Raw genomic sequence first — 16,719 nt, 5'->3', positions numbered from 1 at the left:
TTGGAGCTTGGGAAACCATTCTAGAGGTAAGATTTAATGTTTTTATCGATTATTTTTCAATTTAATCGATTAATAACTTTGAATATGACTCTTCTCCAGATTTGGTATTTTCCTCTATTTGGCTTGGATTGAAGAATTTGGAGTTAAGACTAGTGCAATCCAGCTTCTAAGGTATGGGTTTTGCCTGCTAATGAAGGATTTCAGCTTGAGTAGTTGGATTGCTAAATTTTAGTTAATTTTGTGAAAAGTTAGCATTTATTGAAAAGCTAGGAATAATTAACATTTTTATGTTCTGATATGTTTGAAGGGAGAAACAGAGTTAAATCATTTGATTGGCAAGCTAAATGATGATTAGAGGCTAATGATCGAAGCTTGGCAGAGAGCACCTCTTATTATCACTATGAATGGGATTTGAGCTAAACGCACATGATGCATAACGCACTATAAATGCACTACACTGGTACTAGATTTTGTACATAAGCCTAGATGAATGAACCTAGGCTAGAGAACAATAAACGTGTATATGTATATATGTGATTATGTGTTCGAATGTGAGCCACAAGGGTGACCTATGCTGTGTAAGCCTAGACTAGGAGTCCTGTAGGCTATGTTGAACACCTAAGAGTGGATTACCCTAGGTGATTGATATGTCGAGACGATTTGATTGAATAAGGCCTTAGTGACTTAGAGGCACTTAGAATCTAATCGAGCTTAAGACGATTAAAGCTCGATAAATGTGAATCAAGGTTTGGTACAAAAAATGTGGATGATAAAGGCATGATAGCCTTAATTATGGATTTGTGTTTCCATTCGATGGGTGAATTTCGAATGTTGATCCAATTTGTTGATGAGTGAAGTCTGATGCCTTGTGACTATGTTTGTGCCTCAGGGATGATGGTAAGCAAGGGCAGTGGTTGATATCCCACCTATGATTCTTGCCCGCAATGTACGATGCCATCAGTTGGGAGATTATTTCAGATGATGTTTGTGATGCCATCCATTAAGAATGCTTCGGGTGATGCCGACTTTAGGAGTTCACTCTAATCGATGATTTGTTTATCGCCCATTGCTTTGGCACGTGTGTGATTTGCTCTTCACCAGCTTTGCCCTGTGCGTGATTTGATGCTCCACCAGTTGTCCATTAAATGTGATCTGACTATGTTCTGGAGAGGACCACTCATTGATTTGATTTGTATATGACGTGAGATAATAACGGAAGGCTCAGATAACTAAGACGTGATTATGATGTGATACTCCGGCGACTAGAGTGTGCCATGGAGAATGATTCGAATGATTGAAACGGCTTCAAGGGTAAGCCTATTGATATATGTGATGATCTTTGGAGAGATTGAGGACATTGATATGCCTTCATACGAGAGATTATAGGGATAATGATATGCCTTACATTTGGAGATGTTTGCTAGAATATCTAGATGCACGAATGGTGCATATATTTTATATATGAGTTTAATATATATATATATATATAATTTTGTTATCTGCACCACTCACTAAGTATTATAGTACTCAGCCATTTGTGTATCATGTGTAGATAAATAGACAACGAAGGAATGTGGCAAAGGTCACCTATAGACAGATTGATTTTGGCATCTGGTAGTTCCTCCATTTTGGTTACTTCGCTGAGTCCGTCGTGAGCTTTTACTTATGGTTGGCTTCAATGTATGTAAGCACAACATGCCATTTGAGCTTATAGGTAAGGGTTGTTATGTACAAACCTAATTTGAATGGCCAATGTGTGGCCTTTTGAATATTTATATGGGTTGTACGCTAGGGATAATGTATTTATGTTTGAATTTGTTATAAATATTTGATTATAAATCCTTTGGCATATGTGTAACATGATTTTGAACTCTAAGGCTTGCTTGGGTCTAGGGGGCTTGCTTGTTGGGCTTATGCACTAGTCATGGCCCTCGGGTTTGAGTCATGACATCTAGCATAATGTCCATTCAACTTGCAAGAATAACATGAAGTAGATACTTGGACACACTGCCCTTAAGGCGTTTTACCACATGAAAAACATAATGGTCAATCTCCTTGTGATTGTCTAGCAGTCTGCTATCTAGGTTGTTTGGCAACCTTTTTTCTTTTCTAAGAACTGCCTTTAAAACCATTCCACTGATGGGATGACTATGAACCTCTCTGTTGGCCTTACAAACCCTTGATCCTAGCCCTCTTAGGCTTATCCTAACCTCCGTAGGTCTCCATATCCTTCATCTTTAGTCTTTGAGCATAGTTCACTACCTTGGAATATTTAGTGAACTCCTAGGGCACTACAGCTCTATATAGAGTTCACACTAATCCATTAACGAACCTTATAACCCTCATTTCCTTGGTAGCCACCAAGTATGGTGCATACTATGATAACTTACTGAACTATATACTGTACTCTAATAATATCATACCCTGAGTTTGTACTAGCATCTTAAACTCACTAGCTCTAGCCTTCCTAACATTGACATGTAGGAAAAGCTAAAGAAAGTTGTATTGAACTCTTGCCAAGTAATTGATGCAGCACCAGGTGCTCTGCCTCTACATAGCTAACTACACCACTAGCGGGTTATGTTACCCAATCTGAATACAGCTAACTTTACCATTGCAGTACTAGTGCAACTTAAAGCATTGCATATGAGCTCAATATCATCCGAAAAATCCTAACCATCCTGTGTTGCATTTGATATAGAAAAAGTAGGAGGTTTCAGTTTCATGAACTTTAACAGTTGAACCTCTGTCAAAAAACTTGGGGAATGCTTGAACAGTAGGACGATCCTTGCCTTGTTGTCTTTGATCTAAGATTTTTTGAGCAAGAAGCTCCATAGTCTAACAAACACTTATAAGTTGACTATTAGATCCTCTAAAGTCATTGCTCTGCTATGGGCATTACAACCTAAAGGGTCTATTGTGAGACCCTGTCAAGCTCGATTAAAAGACGGTATTGTATCGAGTGGTACAACTAAGTTAAATCGAGCCTTGAACTAGTTCAAATAGAAATTCTAAGAGGAATTTGAAAATTTTGAAACCCACAGAATGGCTTAGAATAGTGATTTAGAATTCAAGGTCCAGTTTGGAGTCCATCAGGAAAATTGACCGATTAGGGACAAAAAGGTCATTTTACCATATGATGATAAAATGGAGATTTTTAGCCAAGATTTGATCACATTTGACCAAGAATAATTATATGAAATATAATTATGATTATTGGAGTATAAAATGATGTTTAACAGTGAAAAATTGTGATTCCTGGTATTTTTGGAGCACAAGGGTAAAATGATAATTTTGCCACTAGAGGATTAAACGAGAATTTTTATAAAATTATTTTTGCCCCATTTGGTTAATATTGATCAATATTAGTGTTATTTGAGGTTGAAAAGTAGAAATAATGTGATTTCGATACATTTCGAAGTATAGGGGCAAAATCGTAATTTTTTTGTCCTGGGGCAAATCGGTAAATTTTTCTGCCCAGCACTTGTCAAGACCAAGGGATTTTAATTGTGGTAGGATTGGATAAATAACAGAATATTTGTGGTGGAAAATTAAGAATAAAAAGTCAAAAAGTTAAAAAAAAATTGGGCCAATAAGCATGTGACACGTGGCATGCTTGATTATTTTATTATTTTCTATAAAAATCAGCCCATTAAATCCCCAATTCTCTCACCATATTCGGCCTAGGCAACCAGCAACAAGAACAAAGGAAGAACAAAGGGAAAAACAAGAAAACCTAGGTGAAAATTCAAAGAAAAAGTGAAGAAATCAAGGAAACAAGCTAGGTAAGTTAGAATTTCTTTAATTCTCCTTGATACCTAGCTTACCCATGCTTTTGTTCTTGATTTCCATGGTTGAATATTGAGTTATCATGATGAATTCAATTCTGAAAAATGGGTATGGAAGAGGAATTGTTGTTAGAATAATTTGATTTCAGACTATGTTAGTGTTTAGGGATAGTTAAGCATGGTTATGAACAAAAACACAAAAGAAATATTCAATTTCTCTAGAATTCCTTGTTGGTCGAACCATGAGGGCTGAATATCAATGGGGGATTGTTTTTATTTCAAGGAAAATAGCTTGGAAAATGATGAATTAAGGTGAAACGGTTATGTAGAAAAAATTTCGGTGCTAGTGCACCAAATGACCGAATTTTCTATAAGGAACTGTGAGGAATGCTGAATTTGGCTTTATTTAAATGGTATGTGGTAAATTAAGGTATTAGAGGAGAAATGGATTAATTTGGAGGTGATTTGGACACAATCGCCAATTAATCGGGTGATCGGTCGAATTTAATCGATATCTCGATTAAGCGGTAATCGGACGTATTTTTGCATTTACATATCAAGCATTAGTAATTTAAATTAGTTTATATCAATTTAGGGGCAATATAGTAAATTCCTTGACTTTGTTATTTGTCAAGGTAGTGAGACGTCCGGAAAAGGCAAAGGAATTACGCTTGAAGGCTATTAGTTCGAGTGCACCCGAAATTCGGATTTTCAATATCGGTGAGTGGACTTGCATTTCAAATTTGTTTTGGGGAAATATGAAAGATTCTATCCAACTTGTCTTAGAAAATGTACCTTGGGAACAAGCTTTTGTTAAATGGTTTGATGTTGTGATATGTGATTACTATGGATTCATGCATTATTGCAATATGATGATATATATATATGTGTGTGTTGTGCATGATGAATGATATTGTGTATAATGACTGTAACCATGATTGTGCACAATGTGGGGGGATGCACACGATGGTGCCGGCTATGTGCACGATGTGGGGGGATGTACATGAGCTAGGTGTGATTATGATGATATTGATGATTGCCTATCAAATTATGCATATCTAGACTTATGAAATGAAAGCTCATGAATGTGATATATGGTTGACATATATGTGAAATTTGATACATTGAACTTTGAGAATTTTCATGAGTTTTATGTTGATTTCGTTGGTTTAGTAGGATGGCTCTTTTGTTGAGTGAAGGGAAACTTTTCTTTTGTTGCTCTGTTTCGCGGCAACGAAATTCATTCTCGCTGCAGCGAGAAACTCTCGGGTTTGAAGGCCTTCACCAGAACTGGTTCTCGCTACAGCGAGAAACTTTTTGTCCATTTTGCTAACTTGTGGGTTTTTGCCATATTTCCCATTTCTTTGGTACCATAGTTGAGCATGGATTTTTGTAAAGTGATTTACTCATGTGGGGTTTACATGAGGGGTTTAAAGGAGCTAAAACAATTGTGTGGTTTTAAGAAAATGAATGCATCATGATTTCGATAAACATTCCTTATGGTATGCTTGTTCCCTTCTTGTTCACTCACTGAGTATTGTACTCACGTTTTATAAAAATTCATGTTTTCAGATCAGGTGACTGTTGGACCCTAGATCGAGGAGTCCCCGTAATGCATCTCCTAGGTATGTGTCTGGCATTCGATAGTAATCCCTTTTATTGTAAATGTCTCCGCTGGAAGTCATGGGTCCTTTTGTATTGTGAATACAATCTAACAATGTGAATATGTGTATGCAATGTAAATTGCTAAATACATGACTGGTATAGTGCATGTATATTATTATCGATAATGTCATTGTGTTTTGGCTATGTTCACACCTGAAAAAAGGTGTGTGTGTGTGTGTATGCATGATATGATAAATTTGTTAAGCAAAGGTAAATGGATAGGCTTGCTTGGGCTTAGTGAGCTATGCTTATTGAGCTCATGCGCCGGTCATGGCCCGAAAAATTGGGTCGTGACATCTATCCCTTAACTATAACCTCGGGACCTTGTCCTTCTATTTATGCACTAGTGGTATCAGTCCTCCTTGAACTGGTGGTCTAACCACATTTGCCATTACCTCTAACAGTAGGTATATGTGGTTTGTCCATGGTCTCCACGAAAGCCTCGTGCTCTACTGCATCTCTAACACTAGCCTATTTCCCTAGACAACATATCTCAGTTAGACAAAAGCAATCATGTACTACAAGACTCAACTCTATAGACTTACAATAATTCTAGACATAACTCTTTAGCATAGAGTGGGTAAACAGAAAAGGAATTATATGTGAGTCTTGATGGGTTTGGCTATGGATGGCATGCTCAAATACGTAGCGGAAAGAAAATTAAAAACTTTATAACTAAACAACAAAACATGCCTCCACCCATGGATCACCTTGGTGATATTTAACACATAAAAGCACAAAATAAATTATTGTTTAGAAAGTTACCTTGCCATGTAATTTCGTAATCACAATGGCACTTTCTGAAGAAATCCCGCGAAGACCACAAGGAGCAAAAACCCTAGCCAATCAAGTGCTTGGCCTTCAATGGTAGTACACACGATTACACTTGAACCTTCAACAAATGAAGGAGTTTTTAACTATACTTTTATGCTAGCAAAGAAGGCAACAATTGTCCTTTTCTTCTTTTTCACAATCTTAGCCGAACCTTTCTCAAAAAATTGCTTCATAATCAATTTTCTCTTTCACACAAAGGGAGTGGTGGCAGAGAAAGAAAACGTTTTTCTTTTTCTGACAAAAACTACGTTTTCTTCAATTGTGAACAACTCTCATATGGAAAATAGTTAAAAGGTGACTTATATAGTTAGGTTAAAATAACTTCAATTTTGCAATTAAGCCCTCAATATTATAACACATTATAATATTGGGCCCATCACTTAATTAAACTCTTTTAATTAAGTCCTTGGAAATTAAAATCAAAATTAATGTCCTTTATATTTTGCAATCAAGGCCTTATAATTATAACTATTTATAAGTATGCCAAAAACTTAATTAAACTCTTTTAATTAAGTTTATAGAAGTTAATTACCTAGCATGTGATTTAAGTCTAACTTAAAACGTCACTCTCCCAATTTAATTCAAATGCAATCATTGTGTGTGATCCATTAGGTTCCCAGCATGTTGGCAATGAAATTGATTAATGACTTAATTGATTAATATAAATTTTAATCAATTAACTTATAATCAATTCCATAGAACAAGATTGGCATCTAGCAATGCATCATGGCCACCCAATTGTTGGGAGAGTCAAAGGGTTCTTTGACAACCTTTCAGTGTACAGTCTATCAATGTAATTCATTCTCTCATCATATATCCTAGAGATGATAAGAGCTTGGTACAGTGTCTACTCTTATTGACCTCCATATTCGTTTATGCAATTATAGCATTAGCTTTATAGAGAGTTATGAAACCTTTTTCATAATCTCCATGTCGCCTTAGCCAAGGACTTCAATAAGCTAATGTTAACCAAGAACTGATAGGATATGTCCTTTAAAACACTTAAGGTGATGATTCCTATCTTGACCACTCATTTGCCTTCACATGCTTCACACTATACCTAAAAGCATCCTGTTTTGGCATCCTTGGTTAGGCACCCGTAGAGATGAAATCAAATCATAGCACTCCACACATAAGACAACCTGGTGTCTCAAGTCTAGGGAGTATTTACACAACTGACACATGAGAAGTGTTGCATAGACACTAGAACGTATTACCAAATGCACTTATCATGGCGGGTCATGTTCAGTGAACTTGCTCTCCTAGGCAAGCACCTATATTCGATTCCCAAGTATCTCTATACTTCAATCTATGAAATCGATTGCTTACGTCCAAAGTAAGGAACATAAAATATACTAGTCTCTAAGCATAGTTGATGTCCAATCTCAATGGTACATTGACCAGGAACATTTTGAGATTATGCTTTGATGTATAGGAATCTCATAACTACAACCCATTACAATTTCCTTGCAAGGCATATTAATCTCATGGACTTCATCCAATTAGACTTATAACTCATTATAATTAATGTCTTATTGATGAAGGAAAACCTCTAATCATTCAACATGAATGATACTGTTGCATGATTGGAATCAAGCCTCAACCAATCCCTATTGGCTACAGGGCTCATCCCAACAAGTCTCTCATTCTCGATTTGTGCCTGGATACATAAAAAAAAATAAGATTCATACATATGACTCCAATTCCATAGAGATCCAAAGAAAACCTAGGACTTTTTGAACCGACTTTGATACTGACTTTTGTCACATCCCATTTTGTAGTGGGATTTAACCAACTCATAAATCAAGATGGGTATAGCCCGTTAGGCCCAAGCAAGCCTCTTTAACATACATCATTGAACATTCCTCAATGTAGAAGCATCCATAAACATCTATAAGCATACAATATCAACTCATGCAGACCATCATATGCAATATTACACATATATGGAACTTCTCAACATATTAGTGTAAGTGCAAACATTTCATATATCTTTAGAGCGCTACATTAACATAACATGTTCATAATCCATAAACGTAAACATAATTATAAACATAAATATAAGACTGACTTGTTAGAAGAACATGACCCGATTCGCTAAGCATAAAGAGGCTACTAGACACCTGCTAATGAGGAATGAATAGATCACATCTTTGTGACACTAGTTGCTAGCTAGAGAGTACTATCACTGATTTGTATCAAAACTAGTGAGGGAAAATAATGTGTCAGTCATAAAGACTCCATGAGTGGATACAGGAAAAGGGATAAGCCAAGTGGGAAAGTGTTTTGGAAACATGCATTTGTAATCTCATGCCATTCATGAACCATTTAATCATAAAGTTCATGAAACATGTTATTTAAATACATTTTAAATAACATTTGCATGGAAAACAAGTTTACATAACCTTTGGAAACAATGTCGCCTCTAAAAAACCTTTAATCAGGCATAACAATCCAATTCCATCTTGTATCTATTGATAGATGAGGGTATCTACTGATAAATGGGACACAGAATGCCTCTTGAAGCATTTTGTCTTCTTTCTATCAATAAATATTCTTTAAGCATTGATAGATAGCTTTTAAAACCCTATTTTCTAGGTAAAATCTTTCACTTTACCATACCTTATGTCACGACCCGGAACCTCCCTCGGGCCCATGACAACCGCCGCGACGCCTCGATTGACACTCATTATCCGAAATGCCAACCGGAACCCCGCAAGGCTTACATATAAGTTTCTTTCGTTTCCTGTGAGCAATCGTTGTTAAACATTCCATTTAAAACAATTAGCGGTCGTTTCAGACTCAAATAAATCCAAAGAAATAATTTTTTTTTAAAAGGATTTATAGACAAATATCACTATTCAAAATATTGATTAAAATATAGCTTTTTTATATAAAACAATATTTATAGAAACACATGTAAGAAATCTTTTGTAATGTGTAAGTAAAATAAATTCATACATACAAAAATTTACTAAGTTATAATGTACAATAATGGATACAATGACAAGTGGCCCAAAATACACCCAGTGTTGGTGCTAGAAACCTACTGTCTGTGTGGTAGAGATGTCAACTGGAATCCTCGACAAAATAGGGTATCTACAAGCTACCACAGACCTGAAATGTTTGGAAAGGAGGTGGGTGAGATTTTGCAATCCGTATGAGTAAACAGAGATTATCATAAATATCTAAAGGCGAGTAAAATGGAGGCAAGTTTAAACAACAAATTACGAACCATTTCATAATGTTTTCAATTTATTTCTGAAACTATAAAATTTTTGTAATTTACCAAAACAATTGTTAAGGCTTATGTCTTTTATTAAAAACAAGGCTCAAGCCAAAACTAATCCTCGGGGATACCTTGGCCGAGGCATCTAACCGAGTCCACCAAGGTTGTTATAACATTTACATGTGAAACACATTTTTATTTTTAAAACAAGCCATTCCTTGGTGTTGGCCGAGTTACACATTCACGTGGGGGTTCGACGTGAAGTGAGCTCTAATACTACCCCAAGAGTTACCCTCCTCGCCTCCACAACCGAAGTAACTATATAACCGGGTTTGTTGTGCCCCTCTAATAGGCAATCCACGAAAACCCGTCACTGCAGTGACTAACCCACCAATTTTAATAAAATTTTGACAGTATAACGTGGCTTTTATTTATTTATCCAGCTTGCATAGTAAAAACAGCTTACATAAATTTTCCAATACACTTACAAAATATATCTCATAAGCCATTCATAGGAAAATATATAATTTTCAAGACAGTTAATAGCCTCCAATTACTCAATTTCATAATCAACCCAATATATCTTTGTTTGTCACATGTATTTGTAAAACATCAAAAATCTCGTTTTAATCTCGTTTTCATTTCATAAAATACATAAAGAGCATTTAAAAATAAACTCTAGATAATTTACAATAATAATAAGTTTACTCACCGTTTGTACAAACTAAAAGCTTTCTAGGTGCCCTAATAACTACTCGTCGGGTACAATTTCCTTGCCTTTACCAGAAGGCTCTACTCCTAGACACATTGCAAAAATTTACTCAATTCATCACATTAATGCTAAATCACTATATATTTTACTTAAATCCTATACTAATGCATGGTATGAAATGCAATAGCCAAAAACGGCTTAAATGCAGTATTAACCTATTTTTTGCACTTTACCCGATAAATTGCTAACGCGCTCCATTTTAGCTCTAAATTGTCCCATTTTCTCTCCAACATTTCTAACCATTAAATATCAGCCAATAACCTTCTAAAATCACCAAAATCAGCTCACTTTCCTCCTTGGAAAATTCAGCCAAAAAATGGGACATTAACTCGGTTAATTTTCCACTTTGTTTTTTTATCACATTTAACCATTTTTCTTCATTTTCTCTTCATTTCCCATAGAATAAAAATCAATTCATCATCATTGTACATCATTGAACATTCAGCCAAGAGTGGGTATTGTGGAAATTTCATGTTTTCTTGCCCAATTTAATTTCTATACACATTTAACTAACTAAAACCATCAATTTAACTAAAAATCAAAACCTAAAAATTTCAAATTCTCTCCCCTAGAATTTCGCCCAGCCCTTGGTTTCACTTTTTAATCTCTCTCCTCAAGCATTCTTAATGGAAATAAAGGCATAGGAAAGGTAGAAATCAAGCTAAAGTCAAAAAATCTTACCGTTAGACACGTAAACGGGCGACAAATGCGAATTCCCCTTTGAATTTTTCTAGTTTCCCTTTGTTTTCTTTTTTTCTTCCTCTCCTCTCTATTTCCTCTCTTGTTCTTCCTTATGGCCGGCCATCACTTAAAATGGGGTTTAAATGGGCTGACTTTTATTAAAATAATATTAAATCATTACAAAAATGCCATGTGTCACTTTCCCATTGGCCCATTTTTAAAATTTCATCCATTTGTTTCCAAATTTTCACCATACACTTGTCCCAAATATCCATAGCTTAGATAAAATTCTCAGACTTATCTAAAGTCTCGGTGGAGTCATTTTTGAAATTTACACTTTTGCCCCCGTAAAAGTCAAAAATTACATTTTTGCCCAAAAAACTGAAAAATTGCCCATAGACATATTTTTCATCCCTTATACTCATACCATTCTCCAATTTGTCAAATGTGATCTAAATTTTCTCAAAATCTCAAATTTTATCTACAGGTGGAAAAATTACGATTTTGCCCCTAAACATCAAAATTTTTAATTTTTTCCCAAATGAACCCTTGAACTCCGAACAATCATTTTTAGTCATTCCTTGACTATAAAATGTTAAATTTCATCCTACGATTCCTATTTGAACTAGTTCGAGGTTAAATCAATTCAAGTGTACCGTTAGATATAATATCGGGTTTCGTCTATTCTTAGGGACTTTCCTAGCATAATAACATGCTACTCAGTGCATGTATGTTATGACATGTATTTATAGGGTCGGGTTTTACACGTTAAGTCCTTTTAATTTTATGGCTCATTCCCTAGGTTAAGTGTGAGACCTTGATCTTTATAGATACGTAACTAGAAGTAGACACGATATCACTAACTAGGGGTAATTTCATCATTTCCTTAGTGAGCCCCTAGAAGTATGCTTTCAAACAATATTAAGGCCTAAGTAGGGCGAAGGCATAAATGAATGGTGAAAATAAGGATAAAATGACAAAGGAAATAGAAATAATGATGATTTCCAAGGTAGGGGCAAAATGGTCATTTTTCATCTCGGGTCAAAATTTTAAGTTTTCGTGGACTTGAGTATTTCTAGACTATTATGGACCTTGTCCTAGTGTTAAAATAGTAAAAAAATTGCACCAAGGATTGGAGGAGGACAAGCCAACTTGTTAAGGGCATTTTCGTAATTTAAAAAAAAATTGGAGAAGCTTTAGCTATAAATATCATTTGTTCCAGCGGCTTCGTCATCTCTCCAATAGCTTTTTCTTTCTCCCATCTCACGTTGCTTTCATCCTCCATGGAAGCTTGTTTTGAAACCTCCATAACTTCTCTCAAGTTAGCTCTAATTTTCATGCTTTTGTGCACCCTTTCATAGAACCTTTTGTGATCTTTCACTCTCTCACTTTAAAATCCTTGAAAAGTCTTACTTTCATACTTCCTCTCACTAGCTAGGTTTTTTAGAGAGAGAAAGAGGGAGCTTCTATAATAGTTTGAACTTTTTTTTAAAGAATTTCAATTACAAAGCTATCAAGGTAAGTAGTGAATTAGAGTTGATTTTTAGTTGTTGATAATGTCTAGTAATTTGATTTGTGAGTGTTTTATTGTTGAGATTGTTTAATCATTTTTAGTGTGACTAAAGTAGTGCAAATAATAGCCATTTAATGGTAGTTGGAAGCTAGTTAGGAATGACTAGAAGAACTCAATTTAGAAAATAGCTTTGGAATAGTATTAATGCCAAGTTGGCTTGATGGTAATGTTGTTGTGTGTGATAGGTTCCAACAAAACCCCACACCTCCATTCGGAACCTTAGTTGAAGTTAAAGCCCACCAAAACATCAATAAAGACTGGTGAGTGAACTTGCATTTCAAAATTTCTTTTGGAAATGGAAATGTATTTGGACGAAACATTTGAATGATTTTATCCAACCTTTCTTTAAAAATGTGTGCCGGGGAATAAGCCCTTGATAAAATGTTTTGATGTTGTGGAAATGTGAAATGTGTAAAAGAATGAATCCATATGCTCCTATATTATGTTGGTATGTATATATATATGAATATATGTTGTGCATTGATGAATAATGTTGTGTGATGATGTTGAAGTGTTCGAGTATGGAGTGCACACATGATGATGTTGAAGTGTACGAGTAAGGAGTGCACACATAATGATGATATTGGATTGAGTTGAGTGTGGCGGGATGGTATGCATGATGATGTATTTATATGTATATATATGTGTGTTATAGAAAGTTATGGAAATATTTGTGATTGTGTTGCATGTTGGCATTGTTAATTGCTCCTAAATTGCTCCCAAATTGCTTTTCATTCAATAAGAAAATGGCTTTTGATGTAACAAGACCCCTTTTAACCAAATTGTTCTGTTTCTTGCTACAGTGAGATTCATTTTGGCTGCAGTGATAAACTCTCGGGTTGGGGGGGTCACACTAGTCTGGTTCTCGCTGCAACTAGAAACTCTCAAGTTCTGGTGCAGTGCCTTCACTTCGACAAAGATTTTGAACACCTTCCAATCAGAACAGGGTAAAATAGTAAGCATTAAAATTTAGCCCAGTCTCTTAGCTTTCTAATGGTCTAAAAATCATGTTAATTGAACTTCTGTTGTCACGACCCGGAACCTCCCTTGAGCCCATGACAACTGTCGCGACATCCCGATTGACACTCATTACCCGGAATGCCAACAAGAACCCCGGAAGGCTTACATATCTATTTCTTTCCTTTCTTGTGAGCAATCGTTGTTAAACATTCCATTTAAAAAAATTACCGATCGTTTCCGGCTCAAATAAATCCAAAGAAATTTTTTTTAAAAGGATTTATAAACAAATATCACTATTCAAAATATTGATTAAAATATAGCATTTTTATATAAAATAATATTTATAGAAACACGTGTAAGAAATCTTTTGTAATGTGTAAGTAAAATAAATTCATACATACAAAAATTTACTAAGTTATAATGTACAATAATGGTTACAATGACAAGTGGCCCAAAATACACCCAGTGTTGGTGCTAGAAACCTACTGTTTGTGTGGTAGAGATGTCAACTGGAATCCTCGACAAAATAGGGTATCTACAAGCTACCACAAACCTAAAATGTTTGGAAATGAGGTGGGTGAGATTTTGCAAAGCGAATGAGTAAACAGACATTATCATAAATATCTAAAGGCGAGTAAAATGGAGGCAAGTTTAAACAACAAATTACGAACCATTTCATAATGTTTTCAATTTATTTCTTAAACTATAAAATATTTGTAATTTACCAAAACAGTTGTTAAGGCTTATGTCTTTTATTAAAAACAAGGCTCAAGCCAAAACTAATCCTCGGGGATACTTTGGCCAAGCATCTAACCGAGTCCACCAAGGTTGTTATAACATTACATGTGAAACACATTTTTATTTTTAAAACAAGCCGTTCCTTGGCGTTGGCCGAGTTACACATTCACGTGGGGGTTCGACGTGAAGTGAGCTCTCATACTACCCTGGGAGTTACCCTCCTCGCCTCTACTACCGGAGTAACTATATAACCAGGTTTACCGTGCCCTTCTAATAGGCAGTCCACGAAAACCCATTACTGTAGTGACTAAACCCACCAATTTAATAAAATTTTGACAATATAACGTGGCTTTTATTTATTTACCCAGCCTGCATAGTAAAAGACAACTTACATAAATTCCCAATGCAATTATAAAATATAGCCACATATACTCATATATCATAAGCCATTCATAGGAAAATATATTTTTTCAAGGCAATTGGCAGCCTCCAAATTACTCAATTTTATGGTTAAAAGTTTCTTATTTCAGATAATCAACACAATGAATTTATTTGGTACATTTATTTCTAAAACATCAAAAGTCCCATTTTAATCTCATTTTCATTTCATAAAATCCATGAAGAGCATTTAAAAATAAACTCTAGATAATTTACAATAATAATAGGTTTACTCACTGTTTGTACAAACTAAAAGCTTTCTAAGTGCCCCAATAACTACTCGTCGAGTACGATTTCCTTGCCTTTACTGGAAGGCTCTCCTCCTAGAAACATTCCAAAAATTTATTCAATTCATCACATTAATGCTAAATCACTATATATTTGACTTAAATCCTATACTAATGCATGATATGAAATGCAATAGCCAAAAACGGCTTAAACACGATATTAACCTATTTTTGACACTTTACCCGATAAATTGCTAACGCGCTCCATTTTAGCTCTAAATTGTCCCATTCTCTCTCCAACATTTCTAACCATTAATTATCAGCCAATATTCCTCTAAAATAACCAAAATCAGCTCACTCTCTTCCTTGGAAAATTCGGCCAAAAATGGGACATTAACTCGGTTAATTTTCCACTTTGTTTTTCTATCACATTTAACCATTTTTCACCATTTTCTCTTCATTTCTCTTAGAATAAAAATCAGTTCATCATCATTGTACATCAATGCATATTCAGCCAAGGGTGGGTATTGTGAAAATTTCATGCTTTCTTGCCCAATTTAATTTCTATACACATTTAACTAACTAAAACTACCAATTTAACTAAAAATCAAAACCTAAAAATTCCAAAATCTCTCCCCTAGAATTTCGTCCAGCCCTTGATATCACTTTTTGATCTCTCCCCTCAAGCATGCTTAATGGAAATAAAGGCATAGGAAAGGTAGAAATCAAGCTAAAATCGAAAAATCTTACCGTTAGACGCGTAAACAGGCGAAAAACGCAAATTCCCCTTTGAATTTTCTTGTTTCTCTTTGGTTTTTCATTTTTTCTTCCTTTCCTCTCTATTTCCTCTCTTGTTCTTCCTTATGGCCGGCCATCACTTAAAATGGGGTTTAAATGGGCTGACTTTTCATTAAAATAATATTAAACCATTAAAAAAATGCCATGTGTCACTTTCTCATTGGTCCGTTTTTAAAATTTCATCCATTTGTTTCCAAATTTTCACCATACACTTGTCCCACATATCCATAGCTTAGATAAAATTCTCAGACGTATCCAAAGTCTTGGTGGAGTAATTTTTAAAATTTACACTTTTGCCCCCGTAAAAGTCAAAAATTACATTTTTGCCCCAAAAACTGAAAAATTACCCATAGACATATTTTTCATCCCTTATACTCATACCATTCTCCAATTTGTCAAATTTGATCTAAATTCTCTCAAAATCTCAAATTTTGTCCATGGGTGGAAAAATTACGATTTCACCCCTAAACATCAAAATTTTCAATTTTTCCCCAAATGAACCCTCAAACTCCGAACAATCATTTTTAGTCATTCCTTGACTACAAAATGTTAAATTTCATCCTACGATTCCTATTTGAACTAGTTCGAGGTTAAATCAATTCAAGTGTACCGTTAGGTACAATACCGGGTTTTGTCTATTCTTAGGGACTTTCCTAGCATAATAACATGCTACTCAGTGCATGTATGTTATGACATGTATTTATAGGGTCGGGTTTTACATCTGTAGTGGGAGATATTCTTGAAAAATCGAAACAAATGCAATCTAAGACAGTTTTTCACTATAGCAACAAACTTGCTGTCATGCTTGCTAACTTGCTTGATTTTGACATATTTTTCACCCATTTAACTTCATGGATTAATCATGGGTTTTTGCAACACTATGAAGTTATTAATCAAAGTTTGAAATGAGGGGTTTTTAGTAAGAAATTAAATCAATTACATTGTTTTTGAAACAAATGCATCATGATTTCCAAGTTCTCCTTATCGATTGCTTGTTCCCTTCTTATGTTTACTCA

Source organism: Theobroma cacao, chromosome 2, assembly GCF_053813885.1.
Source record: "Theobroma cacao isolate CCN51 chromosome 2, ASM5381388v1, whole genome shotgun sequence".
NCBI lineage: Eukaryota > Viridiplantae > Streptophyta > Magnoliopsida > Malvales > Malvaceae > Theobroma > Theobroma cacao.
Note: the sequence above shows the minus strand (reverse complement) of the source record.